Consider the following 15,534-nt stretch of genomic DNA (forward strand, 5'->3'; position numbering starts at 1 on the left):
GTAAATGTTTGCGAACTTTTTGCTGTTTCTTCAGGTATGCTGCTAAGTTACAGTTAAATGATTCAAGGTTTCCTCATTTGTGGTCATGGTGTATTTTCATAACATAAATATACTCTCAAAATCGATACTCTTTTTCCTTGTTTGGAGTGCCACATTTTTTCCCTTGATTAGTTTTGAAGCTACTCTATTTTGATCTCCAATAAGATGAATTAAAACACTATGCATCGGTCCCCATCGACTGACTCTCTGGATGTCGTCTTTCTCTTCGTTGCTCAGTCCGGCGTGTTCGAATCTTGTCGCTCTGACATGGACGCATTCTTATCAGGCGAAGTTTCCAAAATAAGAGCGACTCGAAAGAATCCCGAAAAGGGGTCAAACACTTACGTGCATACAAAGAGATGGACGGACGTACGAGGGGAAGTCGTATCAAGCGGAAATGAACACAGAGTTCAGAAGCGGGAGCCGTTGTCTTTGCCGTGTCCACCGGTCAGTGAGAGCGCAGAGGGAAAGTTCGATTCGTTAGCTGGATGATTAAAGACAAAAGATAATGAGTTATTTCTTCTGCGTGCATCGACGGGCAGTAAAAGGAAATAACTTGGAAAATAACTATATGTGTTCAATAATTCACTTAGTAGTGCACGAATCAAGCTTTCTTGTTCAGAAAAACAAATAAATGAATATAACAAGATAGGAAAAATGAATCCTGAGTAGTGATTGATACCAAAAAAATCATAGTGTAAACGCACTGTTATTCAGCAAGATAACAGGTTCAAACCCACTGATTCACTGGTTTGAAGAATGAGTTTTCACTATGGGCAGTAGACTGATGCAAATTTTGAAGTTTTTGCTCCCCTATGCTTAATCGGTGTCAATTTATGATGAAAATCGTTCTCCCAAAATTTTAAGTGATTTGGAAGAGATTTGGCTGTGCACACGTCATTTAAAATTTATATGGAAATTACTATGGAAAGGGCAAACCTTTAATGTTCAGTCCTCTTACTGCTCGTAATAATAATCTATCGAAAAATGAACAAACTATACTCATGTAAAATCTTCCCTGCTACAACTTTGCCGAAGACCACATTTTGAAAGGACGTAAGGATTATTTGTTATTATTGATCACAAAGTCTAAATCATGCTGAAATGATCATTTCATTACTTTCAGAGCAACACTGCTTTTTTCTGGAGAACATAGTACCGTTTTGACTCAAATTCCGAACAGACTCATATTCCGTCCTTGTATGGCGATTCGGTTGAAATGTTTCGTTGAAATGTGTCATCAAATTACAAGGAAATGGCAGTCGATTGCAATTCAATTTTAACGTCTTCCAATCTATTTCATACCTCTGGAATAGTGATGATTCCTTTGTTCGACATCAGTAAAACTAGCTCAAAAAAAAAAAAAAATATTTGCGAAATTATGCATTTCAATACTCTTCGAAAATTGAATCAAAATGTTGTTTCTTACTTTTAAGTAAAAGTAATACTAAACAAGTTTAAATAAACAATTTCATCGGCACACCCAACAGCTAACACAATTAGACTCTGCGGAGAAATTGAAATTTTCACAAATATCTGCTAATTTATGTCTATCAGATGCATTTGAAGTCACTGGTGGACTTAAGTGTTCGGAATATGAGTCAAAACGGTAGCCTGAATAACTTTGATCTATTCTTCCCGCCAAGAGCACCACTGTTGTCTGCCGAACAGTTGGTGGAGCATGTGAAATGCAAATCCACTTTATGATGATAAATAACAATTTATCTAGACGTCCAATCAAAATGTGGTCTTCGGCAACGTTGTAGCTAGAAAGATTTCATATGAGAAGAGTGTGTTCACTTTTCCATAAAATATTATGATAAAGAGATAAAAGGCTGAACACAAAATGTTGGCATTTTTCATAGTAAACTTCACATAAACTTTAAATGGCGTGTGCACAGCCAAATTTCATCTAAATCATTTCAAACTTGGGGAGAATGCTGTTTACCATAAAAGAAATCGTTTAAGCATAGGGGAGTCAAAATTTCAAAATTTGCGTTACTTTAATGGGCAGTTTGTCCTTACCTCGAGTATTTACGTTCGGAACATTTTTCAAAATTTCTTCATAGTAATTTCCATGTGACCTACATTGTCCTTAGGCCACTTTTAAATCACTACAGAAAAAGCTAAAAATTCCACAGAACACTATTTTTATGGTGAGGATGGTTTACAGAATACTGAACTGACAAACAAGCTCTGCCCAGTTTGTTAGGAGCAGAGCGTTTAAATCAGAATCAACTATGCATCTTTTTATTTTATATTTGCTTGGCCGCCCGTGCACTGTGTTTTATTTTCTCGATTTCATGCGCTCTTTAATTAGCGCCCAAACCGTTGATTTAAGCGATATAGTTTGTTCGGAGAAGTTGATTGGTTTATTAAAGCGCAACTTTTGACGTAAAAAGTTTTGTGATCAATCCACCTAGCAGTGAGATAGAGAAACTATTTTTTCAAAACATTTAGATAGACATATGGTGTCTTGGGCAAAGTTGTAGAATTGTCAATTTGAAACAACTTTGTTAAATACACAATTTTTCTATCTCTTATACTTTTTGAGATATATGCCGTTGTATGTGAATGGCCCCTAAAAATCATATTTTTTATCATAACTTTTTTTCCAAGATTTTTAACATTTTTTGTGTTTTCTACAAAGTGGTTTGTCATAAAAAAACCCGTGTTTTTGCAGAACATATCATCACCCTATCTTTTGAAATAATAAAGTTATTCATGAATTACTCTTTTTTCAAGTTTAGGCCTCTATAACTGGCTTCGGCGCAAAATGGCGCAGACAACTCTTACAAATCATGAAAGTACCATATCTCCCCTTTCGGCAGTTGATAAAAACTTTTGTCTATAAGCGTCTTTGCATGGGATTTGACTATCAAACAAATAAGCCTTATTAAAACGAACTCGTCTGATAATTCTTTTTCCTTAAGAGATAGAGAGATGTAATGTTCAGCAAAAACACGCGTTTTAAGATGTTTAACAATTTTGTAGAAGACAAAAAATGTTGCAAAAAATGTTAAAAATCTTGGAAAAAAGTTATGATAAAAAATATGATTTTAGGGGCCATTCAAATATAACGGCATATATCTCAAAAAGTATAAGAGATAGAAATATTGTGTATTCGACAAAGTTGTTTCAAATTGACAATTCTACAACTTTGCCGAAGAAACCATTTGTCTATCTAAATGTTTTGACAAAATAGTTTCTCTATCTCACTGCTAGGTGGATTGATCACACAACTTTTTTCGTCAAAAGTTGCGCTTTAATAAACCAAGAAACTTCTCCGAACAAACTATATCGCTTAAATCAACGGTTTGGGCGCTATTCAAAAAGCGCATGAAATCGAGAAAATAAAACACAGTGCCGTTGCCACTCCAGTATCGCCAGATTAGCTGCACTTACACAAGGAACCAACCAGATGACTGCTTGGGATGAACAGGCACCCTCAGTGTCGGTAGTGAATCATTCTGTGTGCTGGTGATCTTCTATTTTTAGGCAACAATGGTGCCTGCCACGTCAGAATGCAATCCAATGAGGGGAAGGGGAAGAAATTGATGATGCATTCAACTGGCTCCCACGGTTGATCGTATATACCCCTGCGTCAACGCCAGTTCATGCGGGAAGGGTGAAAGGGTGAGGTAATTTTTATGGCAGAGAGGCTTGCTGGTTTGGTTAACAACCTGCCTATGTATCAGGCGTAAAGGAAGGCATGCTATAATGATGAACGAATGGAAGCGTAGGCAAACGGTTTATTTCTGTCCGTCTCGGGTTCTAGCAAATGCTATGAACTGTGGTAGATAACATCAACTGTGATATATTAAGAGTAGTAGATAGAAGCAAGTGAAAGATACAACTACAAAATACGAGGAAAGGGATGGGCCTGGGATTGAACCCATGACCTTCTGCTTATGAAGCAGAAGCGGTAGCCATTAGACTACCAACCCCGTCTACAAAAGATATCTTTCATCTTTTTATTTTATATTTGCTTCGAAATACCAGACAATTTTAACTTAAGGCTAAGTAGCCCGTCATTGGCTTTGGCAGCCATGTTGCGAGCTGCTAGCAATTTCAAAGTGATAAATCTCAGTTCTCATAGATCACATTGAATCGGAAAAGTATCACTATGTGCGCTGACATGCAGAAAGTATGCTGATACTTTTTCAAGATGCATCAGTGCAATACCAACTAATTATCTTCAATTCGAAATTGTGACATGATTTAGCAACAATCATCAACGCCACGTACAAATTTCAACTACGGCCTACTTCGCCTTCAACTTGTGGATTATCCAGGTAACAAATTTGTGCTCATAAATTCAGCTCTCTAGAGTTAACTCTTATTCAAAGGGGTGTCCATGAACCACGTGCTCATTCTTTGGGTTTTCTTACACCCCCCCCCCCCCTACCGTCCTCATGGTCTTTTGTCCATCCAAAAATTTTAAAATTTGTATACACCCTGGTCTATGGTCAGGGTGCCCCCAGATTAAACAATTGCAATGCATGAATTCCCAGGATAAAATAGAATTTTTCTAAAACGACTATAGAACGGTCGAAATCGTCCTTTCGTCAAAGATTCAAATTTTTCACGCTCTTTCAAGGGTTGGCACGACAACCGCAGGTACATCAGACCAGGATAGGTGTCAGGCACACCGGATCAAGTTAAAACGGCTGAAGGAGATAAAATGACAAGTTATTGTAGACAAAATTTAAACGTAGAGAAGCCTGGTGAAATTTATTGACATAATACATATTCGAAAATTTGCCTTCCATCCTGTCCCACGATTTAAACTTGCGATTGAAGCCTTCCCCAAATCAACGTGATTTTTTTCAGCGAAAGCGATTTCATTGTGATGTCGCTGCAAGCACTTTTATATGGAACCATCTAGACTGACGCGACGAAAATCGCTGCGAAATCGCGTCGCTGCGGCTTAGACACCGTCATTAAACTGTGCATGGAGAAAAAATATCACCGAAATCGCGGTGATTATATGTTGCTGTCGTCGAAGAAAATCGCCTTGATTTGAGGGAGCCTTAACACTAGGAGCCCTGCGATCAAAATAGTAACGCGGAGCCCCGGGATCAGAAACATCTATTTAGATTATCGGCTGTATCTCAGCAATGGCTCTAGCAAGTTTCTAAATTCTTCCACATATCTCATATCCATATTCTCACGTTTCTAATACGTATACAGTTAACCAATTCCTTTTTTTTCATTAACTGACACTGCATGAGAATCGTGTGACGATTCGTGTCAAATCTCACCAAAAATTTTATTATTTTAAAAGCCAGTTCGCGAGAACCGCAACCCCTTCTTGTATCGATGTTCTTCGATCTGGCTGAAATTTTCAGGGATTGTTCGTCTACATAAAACAAGATGTTTTGCAAAATTTTAGATTTTATAATAGGAGGAAGTGGGACAAAAAGACCCCCAATGATTTCATGTCACTGAACATTCTAAATCACAAAAACTGATATAACTATAGTAAAACTGCACGGATTATGTTGAAATACGACATGATTACTCGAAGTATTATAAACTTTAAGATTGAAATGATGTATAGATTTTGAAAGTACTTCAAATCGAGAAAGATGAGTTTATCATAAAATTTTTTAGTGATTTTCAAATCGATTTTTTTTGCCAGCCAAACTAGGTCAAAAATCTTAATATGGCGTTTTGTAGGGCAACTCATGGGCTTTCGTTTGAGATGTAATATAGACATGCTGTTTCAAAAATTTTCGAATATATTTTTTTTCGGGATAGTGTTTGAACTTGAGTCATTTTGCGAGTAGAGCACCGCAACCCCCTTGTATAGAGAGGTTGTATTGATGTTCTCCGATCGAGCTGAAATTTACAGGAGTTGTTTTTTTCTTTTTAAAAGAAGATATTTCGCAAAATTTCAGATTTTTCTATTTGGTACAAAATAACCCCTAATGATCTTATTAAAAAATATACAAAATCAATTAAACTGCTATAGCTATAGTAAGAATGCACAGATTTGCATAAAGTTTGGCATGTTAACTTTACGATATATGAACCTCAAAATGAACATGGTGTTTGGACTTGAAAAAATAATACAAACCGAAAAAAAAAATATAAAATAAGTTTTTTTGTTTAAATGGATTTATTTTAAGTCAACCGAACTAGGTCAAGTAAAAAAAAAGAAGTTTTGTAGGGCATCTCAAGGGCGTTCATTTGCGGTGTACCGTGGTGTTTCTAAATTTGAAACATATTTTTCAATCCAAATACCATGTTCATTTGGAAGTTCACATAACGTAAAGTAAACATGCCTTATTTCATACAAATCCGTGCATTATACCTATAGCTACAGCAGTTTAATTGATTTTGTTTTTTTTTTGTTCCATTTCTCCCTAATATAAAAATCTGAAGTTTTGCGAATTATCTTCTTTAATATTGGAAAAAATCGATTTGGAAATCACAAAATTCTTTATGAAAAACTTATTTTTCTCGATTTGAAGTACTTTCAAAATCCATCTACCATGCTAATCTTAAATTTTTTACAACGTAAAGTAACCATGCAAAAGTTCAACATAAGCCAGGAAGTTTTACTATAGTTATATAAGTTTTTTTGTGATTTAACATGTTTAATGACATGAAATCATGGGGGATCCTGCTGTCCCAATTCTCTCAAATATAAAAATCTAAAGTTTTGCAAAACATCTTCTTTTCATTTCAGCCTGATCAGATATCAGCAATACAACTTCCCTTGGAAAGGGGATAGCGGTTCTCGCGAACTTGCGGCTTTTATGCTATAACTAGGTATCATCAATATACAACTACTTACGTTTGTAGATACTGTTTTGACTCATATTCCGAACACTTAAGGCCAACAATGACTTTAAATGCATCTGATTGGCATAAATTGTGTGATATTTATATAAATTTTAATTTCTTCGCAAAATCTAACTGTAAGCTATTGGGTGTACAAATAATAATGTTGATCTAATTAGTTTTAGTATTGAATTTCCTTGTTATTCGGTGACATATTTCAGCGAAACAATTCAACCAAATCACCGTACAAAAACCGAGTGTTCAGAATATGAGTCTGTTCGGAATTTGTGACAAAACGGTACTCAGGTCTTTATTTCGTAGAGTCCTTGGAAGTCAAATAAAATCGACACAACTTAATACAATACTTCATTTACTAATATGGTTAGTAAGAGGCCTTTGCAATATTAAAGTACTATCTATTGATGATTTGTTACGCTTGTAGCTAAGCCCTACATTCGATAGAGATCTTGGAGGACCAAGAACATCCGCACAAATTATTACAACACAGTGTACTCACAGGAATGGTTAGGGATCTTTGGAGTACAGTGGGATTCCGTTTTTGGCAACAAAGACGAAATTTTCGGTTGTCAAAAACGGAACCGTGCCAAAATCGGAACCCATTTTTTTATTTCAAGAAAATTGTCGTTGACGTTGTTCCATCATCATTATGGAACCAAATGATGGCCAGAATTTCGTACGGTTCATTTCCGTGGGATAGGAATATTTATACACACTTAAATTACTTTACCGTAATCCGTAAATTTTACCGTAATCTCAACAGCTGAACAGTACAGTAAAATAAAACATCGTAATTCCGTCGAAATTCAACGGATTCCGGTGAAATTTTACCGAAAATTGTAGAAATTTACCGTACTCCGTTAATTTATTTCACCGAACTTTTCAGCTGTTGAGATTACGGTAAAATTTACGGATTCCTGTAAAATAATTTAAGTGTGTAAATCGACAGACCCGTGATATAAATTGTGACAGGCGTTCTACAAACTTTTTATTACTGAAATATTTTGAATGATGTTGTATAAGCTTTATATATACTATTTGTATCCATGGATCTAAAACAATGAACGCATAAGTGACTTTTATTCATGAATAGGACAATTCATCAAAATAGTATAGAAATACAGAAATGCAATACTTTTCATTGGAAATAAAAAAAAGTTCCAGGTATAACAAATTTAAATTTTAATATGGGAGCCTGAGCTACACTGGTGTAGAATGATGGATCTTTTCTTAAAATGTCAAACGTCATAAAGAGTATGTATCATATTCATCGCACGGTTTAATGACCTTACAGACGATTCAAATATGACTTCCATCATTTTTCGAGGTTTCTAGACCCTCCCCCGTTTGCCACAATGAATGTAATTCTAAAATGAAAAGAACAATGATCTGAAGAAGCGAGATGAAATTTTGGATAGAAAATCTGTGGGATAGAAGACTTTTTGTTCCTCTTGTTTCAATTCTGCTTTGTTCAAACGAGCTGCCAGAAATCTGAAGAAAACTGACTTTTATTAACTGGATCATCTATCAGCATACTCAAGTGGGCTGGTCAGCGTGAATGCCTGAGAAAAGATGTTGGAACTCTCGTTGAGATACTCATAGAGATAAATGACTTCATGAAACATTGCAACTACACGACCATATGGAATTAAATAAGCGCATAGTGTACTCCTAGAAATTAAAGAGAGTTGGGGAATAAAATGAAAATTTAGCTCTGGAGTACGGTAAGTGTGAAGCTAACTTCCCTTTAAAATGTCTTAATCAAAAGACGCAATGACAATTAAAAGAAATATATAAATTTTAATGATATTGAAAAATGTTGCCAAAAACGGATCCATTTTGTTGCCAAAATTGGGGGTGGCTAAAATGGAGCATTTCAAAAACGGAGCATGCCATAAACGGAATCCCACTGTATTTGAAAACTAACCTTAAACAATTATTACGGTCGTACATCCCAAGGCCTATATTCAATGGAGTCCTGGGAGGACCAAAAACATTCTTACAAACCAAAGAAATATTTTGATTACTTAACCCGTATCCGACCGGGCTAAGAAAAAAAATTCAAAAAATTCTCGTGAAGCTATTTTCTATCCGATTTGCAAACTTCTTTCACTATATGAAATCCAAACTCTTCTATTTTCATATGCTGGAGAAAGTGGTCCAAAATTTTGCCTGTTGCCGGAGTTATTCCGGTGTCCTCCTGGGTCAAGTCGGGTAAAAAATTGATCAACTTCCTTTACCGAACAGTTTTATAGTACTAAACTGTCATTTAACAACTCAAGTTTTGTAGGAACAGTCAATCGTACAACATGAAAGATATTCAAGTAATTTAAGGAGTCACTTTCATGGAAGTTTCCTTGAAAAACTGAAATATGCCTTCCGGCAGATCCGGAACATCCGTAAAAGTGGTCAAATCGTTAAAAATGACTTGGAAAGCCGCGATTTTTTTTTTTTTTTTTTCTATCTTTATTAACGAGATTTTTAGCCCTGGGCTAGTTCATCTCGGGACCAACGGCTTTACTTCCCTTCCGAAGGAAGTCGTCACTGAATTTTTTAGTGACTATCTCGGGGATGGGATTCGATCCCAGGTCCTCGACGTGAGAGGCGTGTGTTCTAACCACTACACCAGGTCCGTCCCCACGATTTTTTTTCAATCTCACTAGTTTTCAACATACATGGACATGACCAATGCTTTGAGTACATAAGACTCTATATGGCCATTGGGGGGCTCACCGGAAGATCCGGAACATCCGTTAAAGTGGTCAAATCGTTAAAAATGACTTGGAAAGCCGCGGTTTTTTTTTTCAATATCACTAGTTTTCAACATACAAAGACATGACCAATGCTTTGAGTGCATAAGACCCTATATGGCCATTGAGGGGCTCACCGGAAGATTCGGAACATCCGTAAAAGTGGTCAAATCGTTAAAAATGACTAGGAAAGCCGCGTTTTTTTCAATCTCACTAGTTTTCAACATACATGGTTAAATCCAATGCTTTGAGTGCATAAGACCCTATATGGCCATTGAGGGGCTCACCGGAAGATTCGGAACATCCGTAAAAGTGGTCAAATCGTTAAAAATGACTAGGAAAGCCGCGTTTTTTTCAATCCCACTAGTTTTCAACATACATGGTTAAAACCAATGCTTTGAGAGCATAAAACCATATATGGCCATTACGGGCTCACCGGAAGATCCGGAATATCCGGAAAAGTGGACAATTCGCGTGACTTACCCTACAACACCGAAATTTTTGAAAATTAATTGTTTTCACGTGCCATAAACAGTATCAGCATTTAGGCCACCATGTGACTCTAGTTGGCTACTGAGTGGTTCCTCGAAAGATCCGGAACGTCCGTAAAACAGGCCTTGTCGTGGAAGATGTCATGGAAATTCTCGTTGTTTTTTTTATTTCACTAGTTTTATACATTCAAGGACGAAACTAATATTTCAAACGCTTTATGATCAGCTATGGTCACTTGGGGGTTAACCGGAAGATCCGGAACATCCGGAAAAGTAGACAATTCGCGTAACTCATTTTAAAAACTTGCAGTTTGTTTAAAACTTGTTACTTTTGCGCACTAAAAACAGCATCAGTATCGAGTCTACCATGTGGCCGTAGTTTGTTACTGAGTGGCAGTCCTGGGAATGGTAATAGTAGTAGGCTTGAATTTCGCGAAAATCACGTGGCTTTCTCAGTACAGTAGTTCAAAAACGTGAATCTCATCAAGTAGCCTATGTTGGGTGCATGAAATTCATTCATTTGTGAGTGTCATTGAAGGCTCTAAATGCGGGAAATGCAGCGGGAAATAGAACATTTTTCTACAGTAATTTTGGGTTGCCCTTAGCAACGGGTGTTTTGCAATTTTCAAGGCTCTTTGCCTACAGCAGCGGTAGGCGTGAGTTTCACTGGCTTCGCTGACTGCGATTGGCTCTGTTTGGCTACTGTAGAGTGAATTTCAGATTTTTTCCCAACCCTGCTGAGTGGTCCCCCGGGCGATCCGGAACATTCGTTATATGAACGATGGAACTTTCAGATTATTCCGATGGGCCATAGCTGATCACTAGGGACAATGGAAATTCGCGGCAAAATTCTTAAAATTTCGCGGGTGACCAAGGTGATAAAACCAAAATATCGCGGCTTTGTCGCGGTTCCATAATTTTGACCATATTTCACGTAAAAATGCATCTTTACGGTACATATATCTTTTGTATGTGTTAATTTTACGAAGTTGCATTTAAATATGTTTTATTTTACAAATTTAGATGATAAGTTCAATATCATATTGCCAACGAAAAACCTAAACTAAAACAAACAAGCCAGAAAGTCGTCCAACGACTGGAACATTATTTATGCAACCTCGACTCATAAATAAATAAACCATTTTCATAAGAAAAACTCTGAAATTTTCTGCGACTGTCATATAAATTCTTAAATTTTAACCAATTACGCGGGATTACCTAAATTTCACGTCAAAGACCAAATTTCGCGGAATTCGCGGCTTTCGCGAAATCGCGAAAATCCATTGTCCCTACTGGTCACGTTAGAAATATTAGTTTCGTCCTTGAATGTAGAAAACTAGTGAAATAAAAAAAAACAACAAGAATACTCAAAGCATTGGTCATGTCCATGTATGCTGAAAACTAGTGAGATTTAAAAAAAACCGCGGCTTTCCAAGTCATTTCTAACGATTTGACCACTTTTACGGATGTTCCGGATCTTCCGGTGAGCCTCCCAATGGCCGTATAGGGTCTTATGCTCTCAAAGCATTGGTCATGTCCATGTATGTTGAAAACTAGTGAGATTTAAAAAAAAACCGCGGCTTTCCAAGTCATTTTTAACGATTTGACCACTTTAACGGATGTTCCGGATCTTCCGGTGAGCCTCCCATTGGCCATATTGGGTCTTATGCACTCAAAGCATTGGTCATGTCCATGTATGTTGAAAACTAGTAAGATTGAAAAAAAAAACCGCGGCTTTCCAAGTCATTTCTAACGATTTAACCACTTTTACGGATGTTCCGGATCTTCCGGTGAGCCTCCCAATGGCCGTATAGGGTCTTATGCACTCAAAGCATTGGTCATGTCCATGTATGTTGAAAACTAGTGAGATTTAAAAAAAAACCGCGGCTTTCCAAGTCATTTTTAACGATTTGACCACTTTTATGGATGTTCCGGATCTTCCGGTGGGCCCCCCAATGGCCATATTGGGTCTTATGCACTCAAAGCATTGTTTATGACCATGTATGTTGGAAATTAGTGAGATTGAAAAAAACGCGGCTTTCCAAGTCATTTTTAACGATTTGACCACTTTTACGGATGTTCCGGATCTTCCGGTGGGCCCCCCAATGGCCATATTGGGTCTTATGCACTCAAAGCATTGTTTATGACCATGTATGTTGAAAACTAGTGAGATTGAAAAAAATCGCGGCTTTCCAAGTCATTTTTAACGATTTGACCACTTTTACGGATGTTCCGGATCTTCCGGTGAGCCCCCCAATGACCATATTGGGTCTTATGCACTCAAAGCATTGGTCATGTCCATGTATGTTGAAAACTAGTGAGATTGAAAAAACCGCGGCTTTCCAAGTCATTTTTAACGATTTGACCACTTTAACGGATGTTCCGGATCTTCCGGTGAGCCCCCCAATGGCCATATTGGGTCTTATGCACTCAACGCATTGTTTATGACCATGTATTTTGGAAACTAGTGAGATTGAAAAAAATCGCGGCTTTCCAAGTCATTTTTAACGATTTGACCACTTTTACGGATGTTCCGGATCTTCCGGAAGGCATATTTCAGTTTTTCAAGGAAACTTCCATGAAAGTGACTCCTTAAATCATTTGAATATCTTTAATGTTGCACGATTGACTGTTCCTACAAAACTTGAGTTGTTAAATGACAGTTTAGTATTATGAAACTGTTCGGGAAAGGTAGTTGATCAATTTTTTACCCGACTTGACCCAGGAGGACACCGGAATAACTCCGGCCACAGGCAAAATTTTGGACCACTTTCCCCAGCATAGAAAAATGGAAGAGTTTGGATTTCATATAGTGAAAGAAGTTTGCAAATCGGATAGAAAATAGCTTCACGAGAATTTTTTGAATTTTTTTTCTTAGCCCGGTCGGATACGGGTTAAATGAACGATTGAGTGACTGCACCATACTTAAAAAATATCGATAGACATTGATCACGCTTGTAGATCCTAGGGACTATATTTGATGGAGTCCTTTGAGGACCTAGGATATCGGTAGAAATTGAGGTGATTATAGAACGAAGCCACACCTCAAATTTTCAAGAGCACAAGACTTAAGAACCAAACAGCGCTCCGCGTTGCAAGCAAGCAATTTGATTGGTTTTTCAACGCGAACTGTTGCTAGATTCTCCAGTCTTGTGCACTTGAAAATTCCAAGTTTGGCTTCGTTTTATAATCACCTTAAAACAATACTCATTGTACTGCTATGGATAGATATGGACCTGTGCCATTACAAAAAAAAACATCATGGGATCGCTAAACACGCCAGTACATTGCAGAAATATTATTCCAGGAAGTTTTTGGAAGAACTAGAACACCTGATGTATTGTAAATTGAGCAATATTATTTTATATTTAGTAGAAAAGTAGGACGCAAACTTCTCGTTGCTGGTGATAACCTAAATTCGTTGCTGCACATCTCGTGAGAGCACACTCTCGCAGTACTGGTCGGGTTTGATATAATGGCACGTCTTTTTCTCCGGAAAATCAGCTTGAGATAGGCTGACCATACGTACCGTATTTAACGGGACAGTACCGTTTGTATCCCTTCGACGGACTGTCCCGTCGTTTTATCGAAAATGCTCGAATTGTCCCGTATTTTAGGAAATGGAGAATTGGAACATAATTTTCAACACCAGTAAAAAAATAAAAATAACAACATAACAAACAGTTTTTAGAAATATTTCAGAGTTCATTGTCTTACTCATCTATTTTCCAAGCAATTATAAGTTTCTCAAACAGAGTTAAACTTGATCCGTACAAGCTTCTGCTTAACTTTTCTGCGTTTCTTATTCTTTACTCATATTTTCTTATACCAAATTTTGGTGGATTTCCAAAATACGGATATTCATAAGATAATTATTCATATAATACCTAAAATGAAAAAAAAAAACAACTATGAGTTTACTTCTGATGCGCAATTGATTGAATTAACTGTTTAAAAAGTGGATATTTCAATAAAGTAATAAAATATTAGAAAAATTTACGTTTGAATTTGAAAAATTGAAAAGTAACGATTTTTTTTTAGGAAATTCTTAAAAAAACGCTGATTATCGGAAATCAAAGAATGAAATTCAAGATTCTTAAGTGATTTTTATTGAACCATACAGGACATGTAGCTTGGGACTGCATAATCTACTACTTTCCTTCGAATAGCGGTTTCCCGAATGTCGCTCTCCCAGCGCCTGTTCTCAGAATGCTAGTTCCCCGAAAACCCAGTTTCCCCGAATATCTCAGTTCTTCGAAAAGTTCCAACACTCATAATTGTCATAACCTTTTGCATTTCAAAGTGGTGAACAATATGTATTTAGTCAAGAATGATGAAATATCTCCTTCTTTGATAGCTTATCGATCTTTCTAATTCAACACTATCTCAATATAAAGACTATTATTGCACTTTTTCTAGCTGCCATGCTTTACAAGGGAACGGGTCATTCGGGGAAATGGCTTGGGAGAATCAGGCCATTCTGGGAACTGGAATTCGAAGAAAAGTAGCACAATCGCATAATCTATGTCTTTTAAAATTGTCCCGTTTTTATCTGGTTGGCTTATGGTCAGCCTAGCTTGAGAGATAGGCTTATGATTATCGCCGTGACCGATAATTTCACTTACTGGTTGTTTACAAATAAATTCAAAGTGCTCTTTGTGCTAGTATAATCATAATATGGTCATACTAGCACAAAGAGCACTTTGAATTGATTTGTAAACAATACAGGCAATGACTATCACATTCGAGGTGATTTGAATAATGTTGTAGTGTGCGTGCCATCCCGTGAGTCGCCATGAGAGACCGAGTTTCTCATATCACTTTGAACTAACACACATCCATCTTTGTTTTTCTGTAACAGCTTTCTGCCGCCCATGAGCCTCTGTACGTGCCATAAATTCTTTTGTTCTTTTAACTTTTACTGTACGCCGTGTGTTGGAGCTGTCTCGCTCTCTCTCACGGGCAACTAGAAAACAGCGCGCTTAGAAAAAGTCAAACGTTTTATAGCATGCATAGGCTCATTAGATATTTGATAGGCCTTTTAATTTTTTTTTAAATGGAAGTAAAAATGAAAAGCCGCGTGTACTAAGTCTAGCACCAGTTTTAAGGCTATTATTCGCATTATTGAAACCAATCAATGTGCTTGAAATATACTGTTTGATAGCAGAAAAATACTACGTGCTACTGCAGCATGCTATTGACAATTTTATCAGAAAATTCAGTTGAATTCACAAAATAGATGTTTTACAGAAAACCGATTACGCCTTGATAATTATTTAATCGTTATTTTGTACTATTGTTTACCTTTTAGAACCACCGACACGTTCGGCATTTGCATAGAAGAACTGTCAAAGACCTTCCGAATTTGCTGATTTGAGACGTCTCGTGAAAAGGCCTATCGCTCAATTGTAACCACCATTGACAGTTCTTTGATTTCAGCACAG

This window comes from Aedes aegypti, chromosome 2 (genome assembly GCF_002204515.2).
Source record: "Aedes aegypti strain LVP_AGWG chromosome 2, AaegL5.0 Primary Assembly, whole genome shotgun sequence".
Lineage (NCBI taxonomy): Eukaryota > Metazoa > Arthropoda > Insecta > Diptera > Culicidae > Aedes > Aedes aegypti.